This window comes from Schistocerca americana, chromosome 3, assembly GCF_021461395.2.
Source record: "Schistocerca americana isolate TAMUIC-IGC-003095 chromosome 3, iqSchAmer2.1, whole genome shotgun sequence".
NCBI lineage: Eukaryota > Metazoa > Arthropoda > Insecta > Orthoptera > Acrididae > Schistocerca > Schistocerca americana.
The window spans coordinates 383957797-383983893 of record NC_060121.1 but is presented as its reverse complement, the minus strand read 5'-3'; the positions used below and the strand labels follow the sequence as shown (position 1 = coordinate 383983893).

General features: G+C 38.7%; 1 protein-coding gene across 1 annotated transcript in view; it reads right to left on the bottom strand.

Moving 5' to 3' along the window:
• Positions 1-26097, bottom strand: part of LOC124605179 — a 76492-nt gene that overhangs the window by 40978 nt on the left and 9417 nt on the right. The window contains exon 2 of the mRNA XM_047136692.1: positions 7738-7859. The gene's annotated coding sequence lies outside the window, so the exon portion shown is untranslated. The remainder of the gene's footprint in view (positions 1-7737; positions 7860-26097) is intronic.

Below are 26097 nucleotides of genomic sequence, written 5' to 3'. Positions count from 1 at the left end.
TGCCTTCAAAATGGAGAAAGACTGTGCAATGTGAAAATAGTTCTGCCATGATATGATCTTCTGACTTCAGTGTGTGTCAACAAAAACTTTTAAATACTTGCCATTTCCTCTTACAGTACTACAAAAATTCAGTAATTAGCAAGGAAACCTTTAATAAACTTAACAGCATCATAAGGTATAGAGGACAAATGTAAGGATGTAGAGGCTTATCTCACTAGGGGTAAGATTGATACTGCCTACAGGAAAATGAAAGAGACTTTTGCAGAAAAAAGAACCACTTGTATGAATATCAAGACCTCAGATGGAAACCCAGTTCCAAGCAAAGAAGAGAAAGCAGAAAGGCAGAAGGAGTATATAGAGGGTCTGTACAAGGGTGATGTACTTGAGGACAATATTGTGGAAATGGAAGAGGATGTAGATGAAGATGAAATGGGAGATATGATACTGGTGAAGAGTTTGACCGAGCACTGAAAGACCTACACCGAAAGAAGGACCCGGGAGTAGACAACATCCCATTAGAACTACTGATAGCCTTGGGAGAGCCAGCCCTGACAAAACTCTACCATCTGGTGAGCAAGATGTATGAGACAGGCGAAATATTTTCAGACCTCAAGAAGAATATAATAATTCCAATCCCAAAGAAAGCAAGTGTTGACAGATGTGAAAATTACCGAATTATCAGTTTAGTAAGCCAGAACTACAAAATACTAACACTAATTCTTTACAGACGAATGGAAAAACTGGTAGAAGCTGACCTCGGGGAAGATCAGTTTGGATTCTGTAGAAATGTTGGAACATGTGAGGCAATACTGACCCTACGACTTATCTTGGAAAATAGATTAAGGAAGGCAGGCCTACGTTTCTAGCATTTGTAGACACAGAGAAAGCTTTTGACAATGTTGACTGTAATACTCTCTTTCAAATTCTGAAGGTGGCAGGGATAAAATACAGGGAGCAAAAGGCTATTTACAAATTTGTACAGAAACCAGATGGCAATTATAAGAGTCGAGGGGCATGAAAGGGAAGCAGTGGTTGGGAAGGGAGTGAGACAGGGTTGTAGCCTATCACCGATGTTATTCAATCTGTATACTGAGCATACAGTGAAGGAAACAAAAGATAAATTCGAAGTAGGAATTAAAATCCATGGAGAAGAAATAAAAACTTTGAGGTTCGCCAATAACATTGTAATTCTGCCAGAGACAGCAAAGGACCTGGAAGAGCAGCTGAATGGAATGGACAGTGTCTTGAAAGAAGGACATAAGATGAACATAAAAAAAAGCAAAATGAGGATAATGGAATGTAGTCGAATTAAATCAGGTGATGCTGCGGGAATCAGATTAGGAAATGAGATGCTTAAAGTAGTAAATGAGTTTTGCTATTTGGGGAGCAAAATAACTGATGATGGTCAAAGTAGAGAGGATATAAAATGTAGACTGGCAATGGCAAGGAAAGCGTTTCTGAAGAAGAGAAATTTGTTAACATCGAGTATAGATTTAAATGTCAGGAAGTCATTTCTGAAAGTATTTGTATGGGGTGTGGCCATGTATGGAAGTGAAACATGGACGATAAATAGTTCAGACAAGAAGAGACTAGAAGCTTTCGAAATGTGGTGCTACAGAAGAATACTGAAGATTAGATGGTTAGATTACATAACTAATGAGAAAGTATTGAATAGAATTAGGGAGAAGAGGAGTTTGTGGCACAATTTGACTAGAAGGGATCAGTTAGTACGACATGTTCTGAGGCATCAAGGCATCACCAATTTAGTATTGGAGGGCAGCGTGGTGGGTAAAAATTTTAGAGGGAAACCAAGAGATAAATACACTAAGCAGATTCAGAAGGATGTAGGTTGTAGTAGGTACTGGGAGATGAAGAAGCTTGCACAGGATAGAGTAGCATGGAAAGCTGCATGGACTGAAGACCACAACACAAGTCGGTACAGAGCTTTTTACACGCACGTAAATAAGTCGATTTAACAATTACAAGCAATGATGGAGATTTAAGTATCCTTCTTGTTACTGATGTTACAGCCATCAGTTATTTTAATGTAAGACTGGAGATTAAGAGCTATGTCGGTAAATACTTTGCGAAGTAAAAATCTGTTTGCATACGAGCTGTAGAGATTTTGTTCTGTGCACACAACAGTGCCTACTGGGTGCATAACGTGACAAGCAGCCGAGCCACATGGGTGCCCGGGCGGACTTGGGGTCTGGCGGGGTACCTCTCGGTCCTGCGAGACCCGGTGCGGTTCACCCGGCTGACAAAGCAGTGCGAGTCGAGGCTCACCAGTCAGTCATGGCTGCAGTCCCAGGCAGGCCATGCAGGCTTGATGCATGCCTCTGGCCGGTAATTGATAATCATTAAGTAGCTGTCTCTGTACAGGTAAATTTTTAAAGTGCTCAACAAAGGTGAGGGAGTAGCACAAACAATGTCATCGAACTGAGGGTTCTTAGAGGGTACCTTTACCATTTTATTCAAGTATCACTTCACAGAAGGGCTGAAAAAGCATGGCACCCATTGGTGCTTTACATCACATCCAAGTTTCGTTGAATGATTCCAAATGGTCCCTAGTGGTTACCAATGTATACTACAGCAAAAATTGCAGCCTTGTTACTATATAAAGAGAGTGCAGTATCGCTGGGCCTGAGGCTGACATGCAAGGTACCACACTTTTGCACTTTTGCACTATTACAGAACAGGGTTGTAGGCATCTTTAAGTGAAATTTCGAACTTCTGCATGCAATGGCAGACCACAGCAGGGTTTCGAAAAAGTGACTCTTTAAGAGTGTGTTGCATAATGTATACACAGAGAAAGCAATGGAAAACTGAAAGTAAAAATGTAAGAACATGGGAATCCCAATCAATGATGGTACTATATACCGGGTGATTATAATTAAACTTTCCCTATTTAACATGGTATATTACAGAAACGAATTACCATATGAGTACCAAACTTGATGGCTTTAATGTCCAGAGTTCCAACTATGGCCACCAGGACCTGTGGTCAATCATTCTGATTCATAGTCTCTCACACCTGACCAGTCACAGTGCACTGGTTAACGTGTCATAATGAGTTTGGACAAAAAGAGCCTTATTGGTGAAGCTCTATTATCAAAACAACAGTACTGCTACACCTGCACTTCGATAATATCGCCAACTGACAGGATTATGGAAGGGTCCTCTTTATCCGCCTTCTGTGCGGAGCATGATGGTGAAGTTCGAATCACCTGCAGAAATGGGCGTTGCTCCAGGAAGAGGCCGACGACCGGTTGTGCTACAGGTAATTGATGAAATTTCTGTTGCTATGGCAGACAACGCTGCATCCACTTCCCGACTGTCAGGCATTCGCATGCTGTTCACAACATAATGGAAGGCGCTTCGAACCATTCTCAAATGGTATCCGTACAAAATCCATATCGTACAGCATCTTGCACCACACCATAGGATGCACAACAACACGTTGACTTTGCTTTCCACTTTCTCGCAAGGGTTGAAGTGAGGAGGTGCAATGAACAGACAGAACTGGCAAGTGAGGGGATAACCACCTCCAGTCACTGTGCATGATGTTCCTCTGTATGGTGAATGTTTCATGGTATGATGTGGCTTCACGGCTACGTTCATCGTAGGCCCATTCTTTTTTGAAGAGGTTGGCACTCAAGGACCAAAGACACACAGTGTGACTGGCCAGCATTACTGTAATATGCTTCACCAGCGTGTCATACCCACCCTACTAGAGACAGACGCATTGAATTCAATAGTTTTCATGTAAGATGGGGACCCACCGCACACTGCTCATGAAGTTCACCTGCTTCTTTGAAACACATTTGGAAATGATCGAATTATCAGCTGGTCGTTTCCAAATGCTTGGCTGCCACAATCTCCTAATCTCACTCCCTGTGATTTCTGGTTGTGGAGCCATCTGAAGGACAGGGTTTACCAGAGGAACATTCACAAGTGCTAATCTGAAGCGAAGCATATCAAGAGAAGTAGCCAGCGTACCTACGGACAAGCTTCGTTCTGCGGTGAAGAATGCAATCCTGTACTTTCGGACTCTTCTGGACACTGATGGGCACCGTATTCAGCCCATTTTGTAGCAGTAATGGTACGGGTATGTAATGGTGTGAAGTACGGTAGAGCACATTAAAAGTGTTTAAACTGAATTGACTCTGCAATATTTCTCTTCCCCATGTCCTTGACGCTGATGCTACCAAGTTTGGTCCTTTTACGGTAATTAGTTTCCTTGCTATAGCATGTTAAATAGAGAAAGTTTCATTATAAATATCCGGTAGATTCTAAAAGTTAACTTTCGCACAAGATGAAAATGTTGAATATAACACCACGAAAACAATAGAGGAGTATACAAAATTTGACCACCATGTCAATACGAATACAACAAACTAATGGTAACAGAAGGAACAAATCAAGATTTGACACTGGAAGAAGGGATCAGAATGATTACACACACTGAAGAGTACAAATATCTATAAGTAAAGATTACACAAGACGGTAAACAAGATAAAGAAATTAACTCCAGGATAAATGCCAGAAATTCACTATTGGGACATTAAATAGTATTTTATGGGATCAACAAATTAGAATGGAAACAAAAAGAAAACACACTCAAAACAATTATTAGATGCATCATGACATGTTGAACAGAAGTAAGGACAATTCGAACCCATTGCTGGAAGATTGATTACAAATGAGATGGATTTTTGGACACTGTTTGCAGAGCTATCCAGGTGAGAAAGTGCCAGAAATGAAGCCATCAGGAAGAAAATGGATGTAACAAGTTTGACTGCAGAAGAAGTAAGTGGAGCGACTATCACAACAGATCATGGAACTGGAACAAGGAATCAAAGAGGGAGACCATCAGCAAATAGGCACAAGTGAAGAGTGAAAATTAAATTTGACGTATAAGATAGGAAAAGTTGCACCTCTTTTAAAATACAGAATTCTTTTTTATTTATAACAAAAATAAATTATTATGATCTTAATGGAAAGAAATTTCTTCTGAACCTACGATTGTTAAACATTATTTATTCAAGATGACTCATTTCGACAAAAACTTGTTTTCATCTTCAGATCTCTGGAAATTCAAAAATGCATACATATCAAAAATGCAGCAAGAACACATTATAATCTTAATCCAGCATAACAACATTGGTCTGTCAATAACAAGAAGGCAAAAATATAAAATACACATAGCAACAAATCTGTTCGTTGAAGTGAAATGTCATATGTGTAAAATGTGATGTCGCAAACTAAAAACATGAAGCAGGAACTCAGATCAGATGACAGCAAACTTCTGAAGAAATCAGTCATCGAGAAATAAATAGCTTTTAGTGATCTTGGCTTCCAAAGAAATTTCTTTCCATTAAATTGACAGATCGCTCCCATCATATAACACGTATAGCCTACATTATAATCTCACCAGCATATGCAAATACATTGTAAAATAAGGAATAATAATAGTTTCTAGTACGATTTTAGAGTCTACAGAGTGGAAAAGTTTCACTGGCTTTTTAAACATCTCAAATATCTTAGGGTTGTGAACATATTGAATGAAAAGTGATTATTAGATTTCACTGTACAGATACTATTTATGAAATGCCCAAGCCCAAAATGGCTATCTAGTCTTGTGTAAATTACAGTCATTTTTTTGTTTATGAATGCTAAACTTATACTCTATTAATTTACTTGCACTCTGTAAAGAAATGTACAATTGAAACCTTATGTCAGCTCTGCCACTCAATATACTGCCGAAAAATAACTTCTTCAATACACTACACTGTTCACTATTTCAGTGTCTTGCATTTTACTACTTTTCAAATTTTGTTTAATTTGGACTGTAGCGCTGAATCCGTCACGACAAATTATTTCTCAATCATCTCATCAGAATGCTTGGTATTCCTACTATCAATTTGTCCAAAAGTTGGCTAACCTTCCTGCGGTCTGCATCTGGTGGGTGTTTGTGTCTTCTGCAAGTTTTTCATGCTGCTCTCTCAATTATCCTACTGAATCAGTCACAATCATTTATAATTTCTGTTGCAAAAAGCTCTGAAAACACCAGAATCAAACCTCACAATTATCATTAGGGCAGATACTTTTAGTGTTTTTCCAGGAACTCCGCAAACAAAATCACAGACAGAACATGTTCAAAATCTAAGATGAAACAACCACTTAATGATATATGTTAAATGAGTGGAGCAACAAAACCAATAAACTTGGTAAGTACAAACAAATCACAGTTTTAGAGCTAAATTTGCTGATAACGATAGGTCCCCAATGGTGGCATCAACTTTTTGAAACCATATATAAGGTGATGTAGGTTAAGATCCCAGGTATCACACCCTGCACCCATGATACCAGGTATCACATCCTACAGCCACTCACATTGGCGGACCCTCATTTGTGATTAATGGATGAAAAAAGATTTGTAAATTCTGTGTGATGCTCAACAGCATTAAAGAAGTTGTTTTATGATAATCACTCTTTTTCCACTCTGAATTTTTGTGAATATTACTAAATTACATCTATTAAATTATATCTATTACAATGTTTGATTACTTGGAAATTCCAATCCATCGATCAAAAAAACAAGAGACGAAATAATCTATTTATACCAACTGTGTAATGGTGAGAAAAATGTATTTTTCGCTACATGATGTGTAATTTTTTTTGCATGGTAATTGTCATAAAAACATTTAAAACATAGCCTAAATTCCTATTGCACTATGGACAAAATAACGCAGATGAGGATTTAAATGAAAGACTTGTTTATAAGTAAAATGAAATTCAAGAAAAATGAGGAATCGATTCATGAATGCAATAATCTGGTGGAAAAAAGATGACGATAAAAACAAAAAATATATACCAAAATTAGTATATAAAATTAATTAAAAACACATGAACAAAAATTTCAAATGGGAAAAGAATGATAAGAAGAAAAATGACAGAAAATGAAGAAGTTGGTATTATGTGGACGGTACTCTTGGTGCTTCCGCATCTTCCTCGAAGGGAAAAAAGAACGAAGTACGCGGAGTAGGTAAAACTGCTCAATTTGTTCTTTTAAACGGACCTACATTGTTTTGTGGTGCGAGGTTTAATTTTTCTCTAATGAAAACTTCATCTTCTTCGAGTTTGGCTAATGGTTGGATAACTGTTGCTTTCGTTGCCTGTAACAGTGCAGGGAGAGCTGGTTTGGAATCCTTTGAAACCCGTGAAATTTTGGCCTACCGTACTATACCTATATCAGAGATTATTATCTCTGGTGAGGGTTCCTACATTATGCCACATTAGGACTGGAAATAAAAAATTACATTTAAATCAATTAATTGAATAAAAACTGTGATCAAAGTCAGTTCTATAAAGATAATTAAATTTTAAAAGAATTAATGCACCTAACAAGATTCCACCCATAACCCCCTGCATGTGATGCCTTCCCTATCAATTACACTATCTAACCAGTCTATGTAACACACCTTTTTTAACACTATTAAACATCACACAAAATTCCAATTTTTTTTTCCTTAATCACTTGAAAATGCGGACCAGACCGAATGGCTGCAGTATCTGATACCTTGGGTTCTTGACCTACATAGTCATACAGACAGTTTCACGAGGTCGATCCCACCACTGGGTACCTAACCTTGCGAGTTCAATCTTTAAAAGATTAAAAATGGACCAAAGCACAAAGAAGCAACATATATAATAACAATAAAAAAGTTAACTTACCTCAAAAATGTTCTTCATTCTCTACACAAATGTATGTAATCGCAAAGCCAAGGACTCTTCAGAATTTCATTCTAGGTCCTGTACTATTATTACGAGATCACCAGCATCCAGGTAGGACTGTTCTGTAAAAATAATGCAACAACAGACTGCTGTGTAAAAGCTGCAGCAGTATAGTTTTAATGTACAGAAGTGAATAAAATAAAGTATTTTCTGGAATTGCAAATATACAATAGAAAGTAAAATGAAACGAGTGATGTTTATCGAGTGTGAAGTTTTCTATTAGATTAGTGCAGTGCACGTCTAATGTATTAGTTGATTTTTTACATTTTTGGCTTTACATTTTTTTAGTTCAAGCCATGAACATACAAAAATAATTGTGACAGTTAAATACAATCTCAGACATATTGCATTGGCTGGACATAATTCAGTACTCCATCCTCCTTTTCTCACCTGCAGTGGGCGCTTTACCAGTAAACTGAGCAGGATAGAAGAAATCTGAACTCTTCAATGAAAACAGTCAGTGTCAAACAAGTGAAAACAAAAATACAAAAGCAAAAGATGCAAGCAATGTTTTCAGATTCAGTTTCCCTAGTATGTATGCAAACAAACATTTGTCACAAAGTTGTTAATTACACAGAGCAAGACTTGGGATCCTTAAGATAATAGCAGAGTGGAAATAATGAGTAAACACTATATTGTTACATCAATTAAGACACAGCACACTTTTCTTTTGTCTAACTTATTCCAGCAAAGAATATTGAAAAAAAATTACTCTTTTCCAGAACACATTTCACTGATGCCATTTACATTACAATACTGCATTTTATATCATAATATTGTAATTAATATTTTGAAATTTGCACAAGTTTACTGTTATGAGCCAGTACATTAACACCATTTCCCACTGGCTCATATGAATAAAATGGAGGACATACTTTAATCTTAGACTTTCAGATAACATTCTCAGGTTTGTATGAATCACGCGAGTCAGAGAATACACATCACCCGAGAATGTTCTCAGTTTCAATAAAAGAGTGGAGGAAGTTGCCCAACACAAAGAATATTCTTGATTTCATATGAATAAAACTAGAGAAGTTTCTCAGTAGTAGAAAAGTCTTTTTTAAGTGATCTCTGTAGCATACTTCAAGCTGAGGAAGTTCTGTTGAGGACAAGTTTTACTGAGGGTTTTTGTTAGTAAAAAATGGCAGAATTTATATTAATCGGAAGGCAAAAAAATATACGTGACCTGAAGAAATATTGATAAGAAAACTGTAGAAGTTTATATGGGTTTATCAATAAAAACACTGTTTGGCTGGGGAACTTCTTTCGCGAAAATGATGAAAGAGGAGGCAGCGAACTTTCAAATGAAGCAAAAATGAGAATTTTTTTACTATTTATTATTATTATTATTATTATTATTATTATTATTATTATTATCAACATCATCAGAAAATGCATTTTTGTAAACTGTCCATTATTGTCTCAATAAGTTGTTGGTGCACCTAAAAGTAAAAAAGTAAAGTAGTCCAATTCTTAACGAGAACACTGTGATGCCATTCCACATGTTATTAAGTAGTTTGCTTGTTTGAGGGAATTGAATGAAATGTAAGATTTCACATGTGTTCTGTGCTATACACAGCAGACGACATACACCAAGTACCTTCTCAAGAAAGAGAGGAGTTAGTGAGAAAGAATTCTTTCATAAGAGAACACACTTCAAAGTTGACCCCCTGCAAGTATGCGATGCAGTAAGAAAAGTATATAATCAGACTAGAGATGAATGAGGAATTGTTCTAATAGCAATACAGGCTGCAAATGGAAAAATTCACTGACTTGAGCACCTGGTTTCAGTGAGACCCCCAGTGTATTTCAAGAAGCCTTCACAGGCTGTAGTTATCCTCCCAACCTTGTACAAAAACAAATCTCCTGTGCCTTATCTTTCCAGTCTCCCCACCATCTCCCAAAATCTCACCGTCCATCCACCACAGAGAAGCAATCCCCTCGTAACTCAATATCACCGAGGACTGGAGCAACTGAACTACATTCTCCACCATGTTTTCAACTAACTCTCGTCGTGCCCTGAAATGAGAAATGTGCTGCCCACCCGTCCCACAGTGGTATTCCACCATCCATCAAACCTACACAATATACTTGTCCATCCTTAAACAACCCCTGCTCCCAACCCCATACCTCCTCATGGCTCATACCCCTGTAATAGACCATGCAAGACTTGTCCAATACATCCTCCTACCACCACCACCACCACCACCACCTAGTCCAGTCCAGTCAGTAACCATCTATCCCATCAAAGGCAGGGCCAGCTGTGAAACCTGTCGTGATCTACAAGCTAAGCTGCAACCACTGTGCTGCATTCTATGTGGGAATGACCACCATCACGCTGTCTATGTGTACGAATGGCCACTGACAAAATTTGGCCAAGAAACAAGTGAATCATCCTGTTGCTGAGCACGCAGCCAAACATGCCACCCTTCATTTCAATGACTGCTTCGCAGCCTGTGCCATATGGATCCTTCCCAACACCACCAACTTTTCTGAATTACGCAGATGAAAACTTTCCCTGCAATACATCCTGGCTGCACATGCACAGACTAGATGGAGAATGCTGCCAATCACAATGTTGTGAGACTAAGGGCAGACCCAAGTGGGTAGGGGGGGGGGGGGGGGGAGATGAGGAGTAGGAAAAAGGAGAGGAGCAGGGAAGTGGGAAGATGAGTTGGTGTGTTGCCACAGGTCAGCATACAATGAAGAGGAGGATCCAGATGACTCAGGTTGTGAAGCAGCCACTAAAATGAAGCATTTTATGTTCAGCTGCTTGTTGTGTCATAGGGCTTTCTACCATGTTCTTGGCAACAGATTGTCAGTGACCTTTCATCCTGGTGGACAGCTGGTTGGTCGTCACACCAATATGTGTGCAATGACAGCAGCAGAGCTAGTATAAGACATGGCTGCTTTTTTAGGTGGGTGACAAGAGTGTAATACGAAGTGGGTGGATTGGGCACATCTTGCACCTGGGTCTTCCACAGGGATGTGATCTTTGTGGCAAGAGGTTACAAATAGGAGTGGCACAGGGATGGCCCTGACAAAGGCTGTTGTTCAGTTGTTCCAGTCTCAAGGTGGTACTGGGCCACAAAGGGGGCACTCCTTTGTAGATGGTTCTTGAGTGTCATGGGAGAATTGGGGGTGTGTGGGGAAATAGCATGGGAGATCTTTTTGCAGACTAGTCTGTCTGTCTGACAGCTGTGGTGAGACCCTCATCATACTAGGCAAAGTATATATGCTGCCCTCCAGTGGCCAGACTGTACAGGAGGGATTTTTTGGTGTCGAAGGGATGACAGCTATCGAAATGCAGGTACTGTTGGTGGTTGATGGGTTTAATGTGGACAGAGGTGTAGATGGAGCCATCAGAGAGGAAGAGTCAACATACAGGAATGTGCATGCTGGTTCAAGGTCGACCATGTGAAGTGAATGGGAGAGGTGGTGTACAGGTTCTGAAGGAAGGAGAATAGGGTGTCTTGGCCATGATTCCAGGTCATGAAGATGTAATCAATCAACCTGAACCAGACCAGGGGGTTTGTGGTTTTGAGAGGCTTGGAAGGAGAGGCTTGGAAGGATTCATCTAGATGGCCAATAAACCAGCTGGCAGAGGAGGGTGCCATGTGTGTGCCCCTGGCTGTGTGATGGATTTGTTGGTATACCTTCTCTTCAAAGGAAAGCCAGGATGAATCAGTACGGTATGTTAAGACCACTGGATGTGGGTGGAGGCGGGGAGGGGGGGGGGCAGTGGATTCCACAGTTTACACAGTATTTAAAGGAAAGGAAGTGGGATTGGGCGTTTAGCCAAGGACAATGATACTTTTCTGAATTAACAAATAATTTGTAATGGAAATAGTGTGCTATTCTTCACATAGGGATTCTTCAAATACAGTTGTTGAAAATTATAAACAAAAGACTACATGATAAGATTGGTCTTGCTGTGGAGGAGACGTGTGAAGTCAAATGGTGACGTAATCTACACTCAGCGCAACCAACAGAAAAACGTGATTTTGACACTACAACTCCTGGTCGCTGGTGTTGGCAGAAACGAAAAACAAGGAAGTCGACATGAAGTGTTCTGGACGAATCTGATATGAGACAAAATCGGACGACGGACCCACCGGACACCTTTTACTGCGCCACTTACATGCAGTTATCATTGTAAGCAAAATGGTTATCACCATGTGTGAATGTGCAACAGTTTTCTTGCAATTCTTGCTCTAAGGGAGATACGCAGGCTGCTAGCTTGTTGATGTACAGAATATTTAACAACCTAAAACTGGCAGTATATTTACAATGTTCAGCCGATATTTTTATATGCCGGTATGTCGATATTTTTTCCACCCATACATTGATATTTTTTTCGATATATCATGGCCCGATAATGATATTGTTTAAAATATTGATATACTGGATTCCTGATATCTATAAAAATATCAACAGTCCTATTCACAACACAGCCTATCTGGATCCTCCCCTCCACCTACTGTCCCCACATCCTCTAGCCAACAGTTTCTGTCACCGCTTTCATGTCCCCACCCCTTCACTTCTTGCCACACTCTGCCAACACACCCACCTGTCAATCCCCTTCCCTGCTCCTCCCTTTTCTGCTCCCCTCCCCCTTCCCACATCCCTGCCCCACAGCCTCCTAATACTGTACCTGGCAGTCTTCTCATGTCTCCATCTAGTCCCTGCACACTTCTCCAGACAGAGCTCTTCTCTCCCCACACCCGGACTCTTCTGCCCCTCTGCAATCAAGATTGCCGCTGAACGTAGCAGTTCGATTCTGGTCCGAGTTGCCAGAGAAAGCAGACATGAATGCTGGAGGTGTGCTCGCTTGTATGAATGAGAGTGTGTTTTCTTTTCTGATGAAGGCTTCGGCCGAAAGCTAAATGCGTAGCAGTCTTTTCATTGTGCCTGGCTGCAACTCGACATGTCATCGTTACGGTGAGTAGCAATCTACCCGTTTCCTAATATCACTGATATTCCAACCTGGACTTTTCATTGTTTCAATAAAGAAACGTTCAGCCTTGAGAAAAATATCCTGAGGAATTGTTGACAGAAAATAGGAGAGAATTGTCGAATATTATTATTAACGAAACAGAGATAATAAAAAATAATGACTCTGGACGTAGAAGTCCAATATCAATTCTCTCACAATAGAAGCAATTCAGAACCCATACGAAAACTCTACAGCAAGAATAAAAAAATGGAAACTTTCCCTCATCTGGATTTAAAGTTATAAAGGAATTCTCTCGGGATGCAGCCTATCGCCGATACTTTATAAAATACACTACGCAACACAATTAAGGAGTCATTTTTTCTAACTACCTTTGAAATCTGACTCAACAGTGCCAACAACCTCCTCCTGCAATGGTACAAAAGTGAGACACCCTGCAACATCAGCCTTTGGCTCAGCAACACTTCAAACAGTAAGCTGTTAAACACATGAGTAAAAAAGGACAGATCTCAGAAGCTCATGTGATGTTTAAGATGGGTTAATGATGTCATACTGGCACCATGTTTTACCACTATTCTGTCCAACAACATTGTGGACGTGTCTCACAATTGGATGTTGTCACATCTCCTCTTACCCACATTTTATCCCCTTCTTTTGACACCTCTACAATGGAAGTCAGAACCCAGTGTTGAAATCATGGTTTTCTTAAGGGCAGTGCGGAAAACATTTCAGACACACCACTGCTCAGTATTGACATGAATACGCCTCAGGGGGTGGCACAAAGGGTGTAAATGAAATTACCTTTTCCCTTGGGGCTTTGGTTCTCACACACTCAGTGGTCAAAAACGGCAGTTTGCAGTGGAATCAGCATCAGGATGACATTCTTCGCTATCTTTGACTGTTGATATCCTCTGGACGATTCAACCCATCTCTAAGCACATTGTGGGCCTGCAACTCAACTGAACATGACTGCAGCCTTTTAGAGTTTAGCAGACAGTGGGAAATTTTTGCTCTAGTGTACAGGGTGAAACAACTAGGGTACATTTAAAATCATTCAAGGAAATTTGCATTTGATCTGAAGCAGCAAAGCAGGTTTATGATTTACAGTTTTCCAGTAGCATGATCACATCGTGGGGCAAGGAGGGGATAGGGGAGGGTGGGTGTGACATTGACAACTGCGTGACTAAAAAAGCAAATGGTCCCTCTGAGACAACCTGGTTCGGCAACACCCTTGGTGTCACCCGCGAACCTTGTTTTAGCATTTTACAAATGGATCTGTACAGAAATGGTCACTGATTACTTAGCGCCAGCATAACAGACATATCTTTCGATATCATGGAGCTAAGTGATGCTATGTCACTGAATTTGCAACTGCTGGCCACATGCAAAATCTAAGGGGTGTTGAAAGGAATGCCCATCATGCCGACACCAGAGCCGTGCAATGCGATACATTTGCCTGCCCGAGACTGCCTGCCGCCAACCGCTAAAATCTGCTGCCCACACCGTGGACAGTTGAGTTCATCTGTACTGGGAACAGAGTGCACGAGCCACGATGCTTCGTCAAGGCCCGCAGCTTGGTCAAGTAGCTAGCTGAGTCCAAGTGTCAATAGGCGTCAGCGCAAAGGGAAACGGACAGAGCTGGCAAAGTGGGAATGACGGGCCACATATTAGCAGATAGCTTTCTGAATTACAGCAATGGCCTCAATGGCTGAATGCTTTATTTGTGACAGTCCTTTTGTTGTGCCCAACTGCGACTCAGCATCTATACTATATGGTGAAATGCAACTTTCCTTTTTGTAATACTGTTACATTCCATCCCATCAATCCCAAATTTTCCATTATATAAAGGTCAATGAGAATGCATGAAGTAATCAGAGCATGATCCTCAAACGAAATCTGACAAATATTACTAACCCATCAGCTGCTGTCATAAATACAGACGACACATTGACTTGGTCACAGAAGTTGAAACTTCAAATTCCGGAAGATTCTCTAATGAACCTGATTTTAGCAACAAATGATGGCAAGTCTCCAGAAATTCATTTCTGTTTGAATCCTTTGCGAAATAACTAGAACACACTAGTTATTTTACAAAAAATATTCTTTTGACTATCCTCGATCATCCAAATCTGAGCATTTTCAACAAAAGTAATTTGATTTTTGAGCGTTTAGGTTACTAAGTTTGTAAAAATCAGACAATGTTATACAGGATGCGGTTAAACAGTAGTAGGACTGACTGTCTGCATGGTATACAAACTGAGAGAGGGGAGGCTGACCAGCTCGGTGCGGTGGTAGAGGAGCTTCACGAGCATAATGCAACTTAGACGTGGCTCCAACTGAGACTTCTTACTCTTTCCTCGCCTGAAAAGGGACACGAAGGGACAACAGTTTGACTCCTATCAATGACATCCGAGCAGCTGTAACGAAGGCTTCGACATCATTCCCGTCAGCGACTTCCAGAAGGCATTCACGGATTGATAGACACGTGTCAAAGCACGAGAGGTCCTACTTCAAAGACTATTAAGGGTTTGTACCAATATGTCCAATAACTTATTTGTAATAAAATCAATCAGTGCTTTAAAATCAAGCAGTGCTTTTTGAGCACACCCTGTAATTTTGTTTTCTGTAGGACTCTGCGAGTAATTTGACAGTTCCTCCACCACCATGAAGATTTAGTATGGCTGATACCACAGAAATTTCATTCAGCTTTTATACCATAATGTTAGTAATTGCAATATAAATGGATAAAGTTTTAAAAGTTTTGTTTGAGCACCAAATGCATCACTAAAATACAAAATGTTCTGCAATTTTCTGAAACTGAACAGTTCTGTCATAAAAACACGAACTTCTGTGTCATGCCTTTGGCTGTCACAACGGAGGTGCTTTTGTACTGTACTTTTTTTTTTAGCAAACTAAAAACTACAGGCTGCACAGCAACCTAACTGTCTTCTAAATGAAAAACTTGCACAGAATTCTGATCAACAAATGGATAATTACCTAAAAACCCAACAGAGCTATTGCTTCACCAGTCTTCGTGGGTTTTTTTTTTTTTCACAGTTTTAAGATTATAGGCCTCATTTTTTTCCACTGAAATTGAGAATTGCCAATTCAAGACGTTAGTGGATAGCTCCAGACCAAAGTCTTAACAATGCAACTGTTTGTTCTCAAAATCTCCTTACGGCTCAAAATCATCGTACTTATCAGGAAAGTTTAAATCCAAAGCACTTTTTCCTTTACAACTGATGCACTGATGAAGTATGCTATCTTTTGATTCAATGTTGTGGAGTGTCAGATCCGTTAAAAATTCTTGTGGACAATAGCATTAACTGGACACACTGATGAATGGCACGAACACAGAGTGCATTCCATATGACTCTTCAATAGCACATCATTTATACCGAGGTCTTTGAATTTTGTAAAATCAATTTCAGGGGCAAATTTATTCCGATAAGCAATAATCATTACTTTCAAACTGCTTAGCAGCAGTCACTTTTAATTCTAAATTTTTTGCCATCAATTTGAACAGGCAAAAATGGAAACAGTCTGCTGAAACTATTGTCCTAAAAAAATTAAGCACTTTATTTTTTATAGTATCAGACAGAACTTTTGTTCATGAATTTTCCCTCTGGTGTAGCCAAAACACAAATCCACCAATCGTCATTTTTCAATTTTCTGGCTGTTTTCACCATTCTCTCAGAAACTCCAAACTTTACAGCTGTCATTCTGATGGGCCAACTATTAGCAACTTAACAGGGTCAGTTTCATCTTAAATGCATAGTTTCGCTTTTACATTTAGACAAAAAACTTCATGCAGTCAAAATAGATCTCTGTATTTCAACAGGATGAAAACTACTTGCATAGTGAGGAAGATGGCACAGTGTGGTTAATCCTGGGCTTGAATTCAAGAGAACAGCAGTTCAAAATCCCAGCCTTGCCATTAACATTTACGTTGTCTGTAATTTCCTTAACTTGCTTACAACACATGTCACGATCATTTTCTTCCCGATCCAAGCTTGTGCTCCATATTTAATAACCTCGTTGTTGACAGGGAGTTACGCCCTAATTGTGTTTCTTTCCTTCCTTCATTCATTTGTAAGTGTTACTTTATTAGTAATCAAATTCTGTGCACAATTGACTGTTTGAAATAGCCTTTCATGTTACAATAGTTGAGCAATATTGTTTACATTTTATTTTAAGGGTTGAACTGCGAAAAGGTCAAAAGAGTGCTCAGTGCTCCATATTTGCCTCACACTTGACAGCGATATGCAGAGTATAGATGTAGATACATATTTTCATCAGTAGCAGTTGAATCTGAAACACTTGGTATCTTATTAGTCAGCTCCATTCAACATAGCTACTGTGAACAGACAATGGACAGGTGAAATATGTTTGCCAACATTTTCCAATATGCTACAGCCTGGATAACCAGGAATGACCACTGTAGAAACTCGTAATTTCAGAGTAATAGGGCTTCATGGAGAAGACAAATTGGTCATTTTTTCACTGAAATACACATCATAGTGACTTGACAAAAGTAACTTTAGCTTCTCTTTTAGTGAAACATTTCCACCTACTTATCTGTCCTTTTTTTGTGCCAAACAGTGAGACAAACAGAAATAACACTATTATCCAAAGACAATAATTAAACTTAAGTCACCATGACTTGTGATTGTCCCCTGGACATAACAAAAGGTGCGACATGGTTCTTAATAAAGTGCGGGATCACCACGGATAGCAATGCATGCTCTGCAACATGCTGTCATTCTCGCCACAGGGTTGGTAAGGAGTTCTTGTGGTAGATCATTCCATTGCTCCACCAATGCAGTTGACAACTGCTGGATGGTCACTTGTGCATGCATCCCACAACTATGCTCAAGTTCTGTAGAAAACCAACACAGCTGTTCATTTGACAAATTTCTTCACCTCCAAGCAAAAATGCAACAATGTACAGAACAAGAACTTGACTTTAGTGAAAATTTCAATAATATGAAAACAGATAACAAAATTACATTGTGTAGAACATTCTGTGAACTTGAAATATGCTTCCATGTTCCTCTGTTATACATGTAACTATTGAGGTATCCATATTTATTTTCACATGGATAACTGAAGCTGTAGCCTACTGAAGAAACAGCTAGCAGTAGAGAACACAGGTTGTATTGCAACAATGTGCAGTCACCGTTTAAAACTTAGTGAAAGGCCCTTCATGAAAATTTGCCCAAATATTTCTTGCATAGTTTTGGACAAACACAAATGAAATTAAGGTATCCTGTACATAAAAATACACTGTCTTTACTTAATGCTAAACTAACTGCATTACAAATGGCCTCACTGAGATACGAGTATAAAATTGCTTTAATATCCAGAAAAAAATCAATTTGAATACTGAATGAGCCATCCACTCCTGAAAGCTTAATTTTGCAGATCCCGCGAAGAAACAGACAGACAATTAACTCCCCACAGCAGAGATTTCTAAACGACAATTACTTTAAAAGATAACTCTACTTGAACTTTTACTGTTTTTCGTCATGATGAAATTTTTTGATACAGAGTGCGCATCTCATCATGATCTGTATTAAAACACGCAAGACTTGTAATTATACCTTATACTACACAAACTATTAACTACTGCAACAACTCACAGGAAAGTAACACCTATTCAATGAATGAAATCACCTTAAAAGGAATGATCCTTGCCACAAACCTCGGCAGTATTGCCTTAACCCTTTCAGGCCCGAATTTTTTATAGAGAAAAGAAAATTTTTCTTTATGTGGCAAAGTTTTTAAGTGATTTTTTTAATGATTTTAGAAGCAAGACCTATACAAAATATGTACCTATTTTCAAAACATACTTTGTACAGTTGGCTTGATTTTATGAGCTAAAATAACTAATTACGAAATATTATCTATTGTAATAAATAGTAAAATGATCATTCAATAAGAACCGGTCAACTCCTCAAGACTGAACAAAGAATTATCAGAATACGCATCAATAAAAAATACCAAGTTGATTGAGTATGGAGAATCCTCCCTAATGAAACTGTCTCTTGTGAGAATGACCCAATCGCCAGCACAGTGAAGAAGAAAAGAATCTCATATTTCTTTCGTGTCTGACAACTGCTTGACAACAGGATTCATGAGAAGTCTCAGAAAGAAGATAGGAGGACAGTGGGTCAAAGAAATTCAGCAAGATCATGAAGCAGTCGGACTCAGAATTACTGATCCAGAGAACAAAAACAAACTTAATATTTAGTGTGGTTTCAGTTTCCTGAGACTGCAGGTGTGTGTGTGTGTGTGTGTGTGTGTGTGTGTATTGTTGACAAATGTGTGTGTGTGTGTGTGTGTGTGTGTGTGTGTTGACAAATGCCATTGGCCGAAAGCTTTAAGTTTGAAAATCTTTTTGTTGTGCCTATCTGCGACTCAGCATCTTGCTATATGGTGAGTAGCACCTTTCGTTCTCATAACATTGTTACATTCCATCCTGGATTTTTCCATTGTTTGATTCCCAGTAAAAAGTCATATTATGGAACCACAACAGCCTTGGATAACGGGAGGGACATACAAGGAAGAATCTTAAGGAAATGTAATTCATCTATGAAGGAAGTGGCATAGAAGGTGCTTGTTTGCCACTTCTTGAGGACTATTCATCTGTCTTGGGTCCTTACCAGGTAGGACTGATAGTAGAGATAGAGAAGATCCAATGAAGAGTAGTACATTTCATCATGGGATCATTTAGTCGGCGCAAAAGCGTTACAGAGCTGCTCAACAAACTTCAGTGGCTGAGTTACATGACAATTGTTGTGCTTCACGTGGAAGTTTACTACCGAAATTTCAAGAGAGCAGTTTCAGGGAAGAGTCAGACAACTTGAGAAATTAGAGTAATACATAGACTTACTGAAATTCTTCCCATCTGCAAGTGGTGCAAGGAAGAGGGGGTGAGCAGTTACTGGTACCAGAAGTACCCTCCACCACACACTGTTATGCGGCTTACGAAGTATGATGTAGATATACAACATGACTTCGACAAAGGAAAATTACAAAAATTTGGCAATAATAACTTAGAATACACAAACAATACTCAATCCAGGATAAACGAAAGAAACACACTCGCATGCAAAACTTAAAGATGAAAGTAACTTTCACCTGATGTGTCAGTGCTAAGTAACATACCTTGATGGAACTTGGAGCAAACTGCTACAGTATAGTACAGAAGGCAACAGAAAGAAAAACACAGTGAGACAAACAGAAATAACACTATTATTCAAAGACAATAATTAAACTTAAGTCACCATGACTTGTGATTGTCCCTTGGACATAACAAAAGGTGCGACATGGTTTCATGAAGATCTTCAAAGCACATGTAAAATTGTACTAAACTATGGCCTATTGCTCGTTCGGGGAGACTTTAATTCATGAGTTGAGTGAAATGAATATGGAAGATTATCAGGATGATATACTTTACATGAAGAAAGCAATGAGAAAGGAGCTATGCCATGTCAGTTTGCTGTTAGAAATAACTTTCTCATCAACGGTACCTGTTTTCCTAACAAAAGAATAAATCTCTGAACGTGGAGACCAAATTTAGTGGTGCAGTTAACCAAATAGACCACATGTCAGTAAAAGCATGATATGCCTGAGCTGTAATTGGGGGGGGGGGGGGGGGGGGGGGACAGAGAGAGAAAGCAAATTGGAATGTAGACAAACAGTGATCCCTGCTAAAACATATCGAAGTGTTAAACAGTATTTTAGTTGTGCCTGTCTGCAACTCGATGTGTCATTTTTACAGTGAGTAGCAATTTATCCCGTTCAAACAAAAACTAAATATGTTTTGACAGCAGGCAAGGAAACAATAGGGAATCAAGATAGGTGGAGCAGCATCCAGGAAGCAGTGGAAGAAACAAATGCGATAAGACAAAAAGGAAAGAAATGAATGATTTGATGGCAAATGTGCACTAACAGAATGTAAAAATGAGGCAAGGCCAATAATACTACAGAGAGAGAGAGAGAGAGAGAGAGAGAGAGAGAGAGAGAGAGAGAGAGAGAGAGAGAAAGGGGGGGGGAGTAGGAGGAGGAGGAGGAGAAGAAGAAGAAATATGGAGATGTATAAAGAGCTAAGATTTAATGCTTATAGCATACATAAGAAAAAGAGAAGTGAGTGGTTGAAAGCAAAATTTCAAGAGATAGAAGAATTAAAGGAACAGAATGAAACATGAAAATTGTACCACACAATAACGAAAACATGAAAAATTTTCCAACCAATACAAACCACATCTAAAAATAGAAATGCTATAAGATAATCAGAAACAAACAAAAAATAGTACAGATATGAGCAGAATATTTTGAAGATATACTAAATACCAACTCAGACCAGCTATTAAGAGATCCACTAGAACACTATGAGATACAGTGGCAAGAGAAGAGGAAAGGGAAAAAGCAAAAACGGCCAACACCGCAACATCTGGGTCAGTGAAGTGAAGAGAAGAGAAGATCTGGGGAAGTGTGAGAACTTATAAAATTGGCAGACTACATATAACACATGAAATACACTAATGAATAACATATGGGAAAATTAAAGGAAGCAGAAAAATCAGCTCGTCAAAATTATATAGCCACAACTTCATTGAATAAAGCCAACACGGTATTCTCAAGGGTGCTCAATGAAACAATAAAAATGGGCACTGAAAATATCCTCTGACAATACCAATGTGGTTTATGGCCAAACAAAAGTGCTTGTGATCAGATGTTTGTTATCAGATGAAGAAAAATTTTATGAATATGACCTATATCTCCACTTCCTGTTCCTTTTAAACAAACTTTTGATAGTGTCAACAGGCCAGCATTGTATAAAGCACTAGAAGAATTGGGCATTTGTGACAAGCAAAAAAGGCTTGTTGTGTTACCAATGAAGGATGTACAGGTGAACAAGAAATTGACTAAGAGTCTTAACTTTACTGATGGAATGAAACAGGGTGATGGTCTCTCTGCAGTCCTGTTTAAGTTAGCAATGCACAGTCTGGTACAAAAAAATAGACATGAGAAGGACAATAATGATTAAATTAAACAAGATATATGTATATGTAGATGATAATTCAACTGTGGCAAGAGATGTAAACACTCTTTAAAGAAAAGTATGAAATAATGGAAGCCGGATGAGCAAAAATTGGACTTGCTGTAAATGAAAACAAGACGAAATACATGGTAATGTTCAATGCCATGTTTGAATAACACCAAATGATCCAAATGCATCTAACAAATGATTTAAAGCTCTAAGCTGCTTCCATTAGCTTGGTGTCCTCTTAAAGAAGCAATAATAATATGAGACAATGTATTACAGAAATCATACAAATAGGAAACAGAGCCTATTATGCCATTTTACATGTATTCAGGAATTCTCTACTTACAAGAACAACAACAGTACACTATTCTCTTGTATGACCAGTTATTACATGTGACTCAGGAAAGGGGCTGATGACAGAAGCCAACATGAACAATGAGTAAGGTATAACCATGAAACACAAGAGCTTATATAGGGAAAAGATATACTGTAATTTATTAAATTTCGAAGAACATACTGGTTACAGCATTTGGAGAGAATGACAGATGAGAGGATGCCCGAACGAACAATAAAAGACAAACTGCATTCCACCAAAAGGAAGTGCCAGCCGAGACATAGATGGCTGGACAATGTGTTGACTGACCTAACCAAGACGGAGATCTGAGGATGGAGGAGAAAATCAGAGAATGAAGATGAATGGAGGCAGATGTTGAGGAGGCCAAGGGCCATGAAGAGCTACACAGCCGAAGAAGAATATTAAGGCAGAGTACAGATTTTATGTCTATGCACTGATCGTCTTTTGTTAACCTGGACTCAATCCATACTCCTGAAGGTTCCTTCCCCAATAGGTCCTACAGAACACAATAAATTAATAACTGTGAACAAGAATCAGGATGGCAACCATTCAATAGCAGATGATCAATGAGTGGCACAAGCATGAAGAACACAGAACAGAAAACCTTGTGTTCATGGAATAGAGGTGACTTACAGTTTGAATAAACTGGACCTTAAGTTTGACACTAGAAATTATTTTGGGGGCTTTAGAATGTAAGTTACGTATATCATCCCACAATAGAACCATTACACAATAACATTGGTGCATTATCAGGAAAGAGTAGGCCTACATATTGCGCGTTTTCTGCAGACATACTTCCACTACACTACTGATAACCGGAGTATCACACAATGCAGGATTGGAATGGCATAGCAACCAAAAACATACTCAAAAGCTGAAATAGGTGGTACTCTTACAATTCTTGTGGGTAAAACATATGTATTGCACAGTGTGAAATTCTGGGGATATATGGAGCAAATGCAATCTCGCACCCAGCTGCAGTGAAATGTTGCCAATAATTCCAACATGGTCACACAGATGTGGGTGATGCCCATCGGGGAGTCACAAAACAGTTCTTAAATGGCAAATAGCTCCATGCGCAAGGTGTGGACTTTCACCATCGTGGAACTGAACCTGAAGGCGACTATGTTGAAAAATAGTGTCATGCGTCTGTCACTTTGAGGTGCAGGACAGCATTCAATTAAAGTTACTTAGCCTGCCATAATTATGTGTAACTTACTTTTTGAAGCCCTCTCATATGGAAGAATTTGCGATCTAATCACAAAAACATTTATTTGATAATCTGTTTCTTACCCCAATCTTTATATGAGCTACTGCAAAAATAACATTATGACAAGGATTTCTGTAGTTATCTATAAAACATACGCAGTTTCAAGGTTTGTTTAAACTATTCCCTTAGCATTATGTCACTGCTCAAAGAATAATGATTCACTGTAATACAAGCTAGTCAGAAAGAAAATCTATGACATTAAAATTGTCTCAATCATATTGTGTGATGCACCAATCCACCTCTGACAATGGTCAATTTCAACAGGTTACAGCAAAAAAATGAAACTATTTACTTAAATGGCTTTATTCCCAAACTGTGTGAAAAATATTTACACTAATTGTAGACAGCTATTAATCTTAATACTCACTGAAGCGGGTCATTCTTACTTTAATAAACCTAGAGGAAATGTTTTTTTGTTTTAAATTAAGGGATAGAAATTTGCATGTTCCACAGACCTATAACTGTGACATCTCACTATAATGCAGAATGAGTCAATTTTCCAATTATAATATATTTTTCAGTGTAAAACATAGCAACATGCTGACCATTTACATGACTATGACAATGCAGTGCTTGTATTATTCTGGATTATGATGTACCATTCCTTCAGATATACATGCATGTCCAAAGGAACATTAATCATCTTGTGGTGCAGTTCTTCTTGTCGTCTCCGTGCTTGCTAAGAAAATGGGATGAGGAGTTCCGCCTTATGCAAGACACCTTTTTTCTTTTGATTCCCATCATCCCATTCCCAAAGGAACATTGCTTCTAATGTGGAACACCACTGCAGTATTGTATTTATCCGTCAACACTGCGCAAGCAACTTTCACGTAAAAATGCCACCCCCATATGGGAATATACATAATGGACGTACGAGTACAGGTTGGACACACGTGGTTGCCGACATATGGAAGTTTGGGTCTGGCCTTGAGTTGTGCTTGGATTGCAAAATGGTAAGGTGACCACTTGCAATAAGCACAAATTATGAGCTCGAGTCCTGGTCTGGCAAAAAATTTTCATTGTCTTCATTCCATTATACAACTTCTGTTCAAAAAATTCCAAACACTTGTAATTTCGCACCAATGATGTGTAGGAGCAAAATGAGGTTGGCATTGTTGCACATCCCTCTGCTTAATGTGTAACTGCTGGAAGTTTCATTGTCGTATATCTGTTAGTTATTGTTCAGTTCTGTATTGAGTAGAATGTTGCGTGTCACAGTTTCGAATTTCAAGATGGCAGTGTTCGAGGAGCAATGTGTCTGCAATAAATTTTGTATGAAACTCAGGAAAACCTTTACAGACACACACTAAATGATACAGTAAGCCTAAGGTGATGAGTGCTTAAGCTGCAATCGATGTCACGAATGGATCATATGGTTTAAAAATAGCCGGACAGAAGTTAAAGATGACAATCATTCAGGATGCCCTTCAACACCTAGCAACAATGCTCATGTCAGGAACATCAATGAAATTGTGCGCGGCAATTAAAGACTGACTGTCCAAGAGATTGCAAAAGAATGTCACTTTTCAGTTGGGTCATGTCATGAAATCCTGAAACAGCATCTTGGAATGTATCATGTTGCCACCAAGCTGGTCCCATGGCTGACGAGTCAAGACCAGAAAGACCTTCACCTTGCAATCTGTGAAGAGCTTCCAGATCACAGAATTCAGAATGAGGTGATCCTTAAGAGAATAATAACTGGCGACGAAACATGGGTCTAAGGTTACATTGGGTGAGACGTTAAAGAATGAAGATTTGCAATAATAGATGAGATAGAAGCAAAAATCAAACACGAGATAAAAAAAAAATTCCCAGAGACTGCTTCAAACAATCCACCAAAAGGTGTTCCGGAAGTGGAAATTGTATTGGGAGCAGTGTATCAATTGTGGAGATCTTGCACAATAAGTAAACGGTAAATGTAGAAAAAACTTGTGGACAAAGTTCCAGAATTTCTTGAACAGACCTTGTACAGCTGATAGTTGTCCTTATTCACTAATTGAGAACGCATTTCATGTTTTTACATGACTGTCTTTAAGTGCCCTGCACATGAACAGGTAACATTTTCACCTCATACTTTGAGAATACACTACTCTTGATCCACAACATCTACAATGTAGTGGTTTTATGTAATCAGTTCAGTGCATTGGATAAAGCAGTTTTAGAAATTACATTGATTTATCTATGATAGTTTAATTGTTACAAAAATTTGTACATGAATTTTGTATTCATGTTTAGTTTTCAGTATTGTTACCTGGGGCATCAATAATGTAACATTACTCAAACTAAAGTAGGCTGCTCACATCATCCACTAAAATACGGTAAGCCTAATTCCTTGCAGTTTCGTGTACAACTGACGACATTATTTATGGAGCAAAATTTATTTTGTAGACAAACTGTTGTAATAATGAAACTGTCACAGGTAAACACACATCATTTCTAATACTGCTTTAGCTAATACTATGCAATCTCTATATGTAAAAGAAAATGTCCTGATTGATCATCACCCAACCCAAATCGCTGTAGATATATACTTGAAATTTGAAAAGTGTGTTGATATTGTATGCATCATTTAAGAAGTGATTTTTTTGAAGTCTACCCATAAGGTGGTGAAATTAGGGATGAAATGTTGTCTGAAAATTTGTCACTATTAAACCAATTTTAAAGCT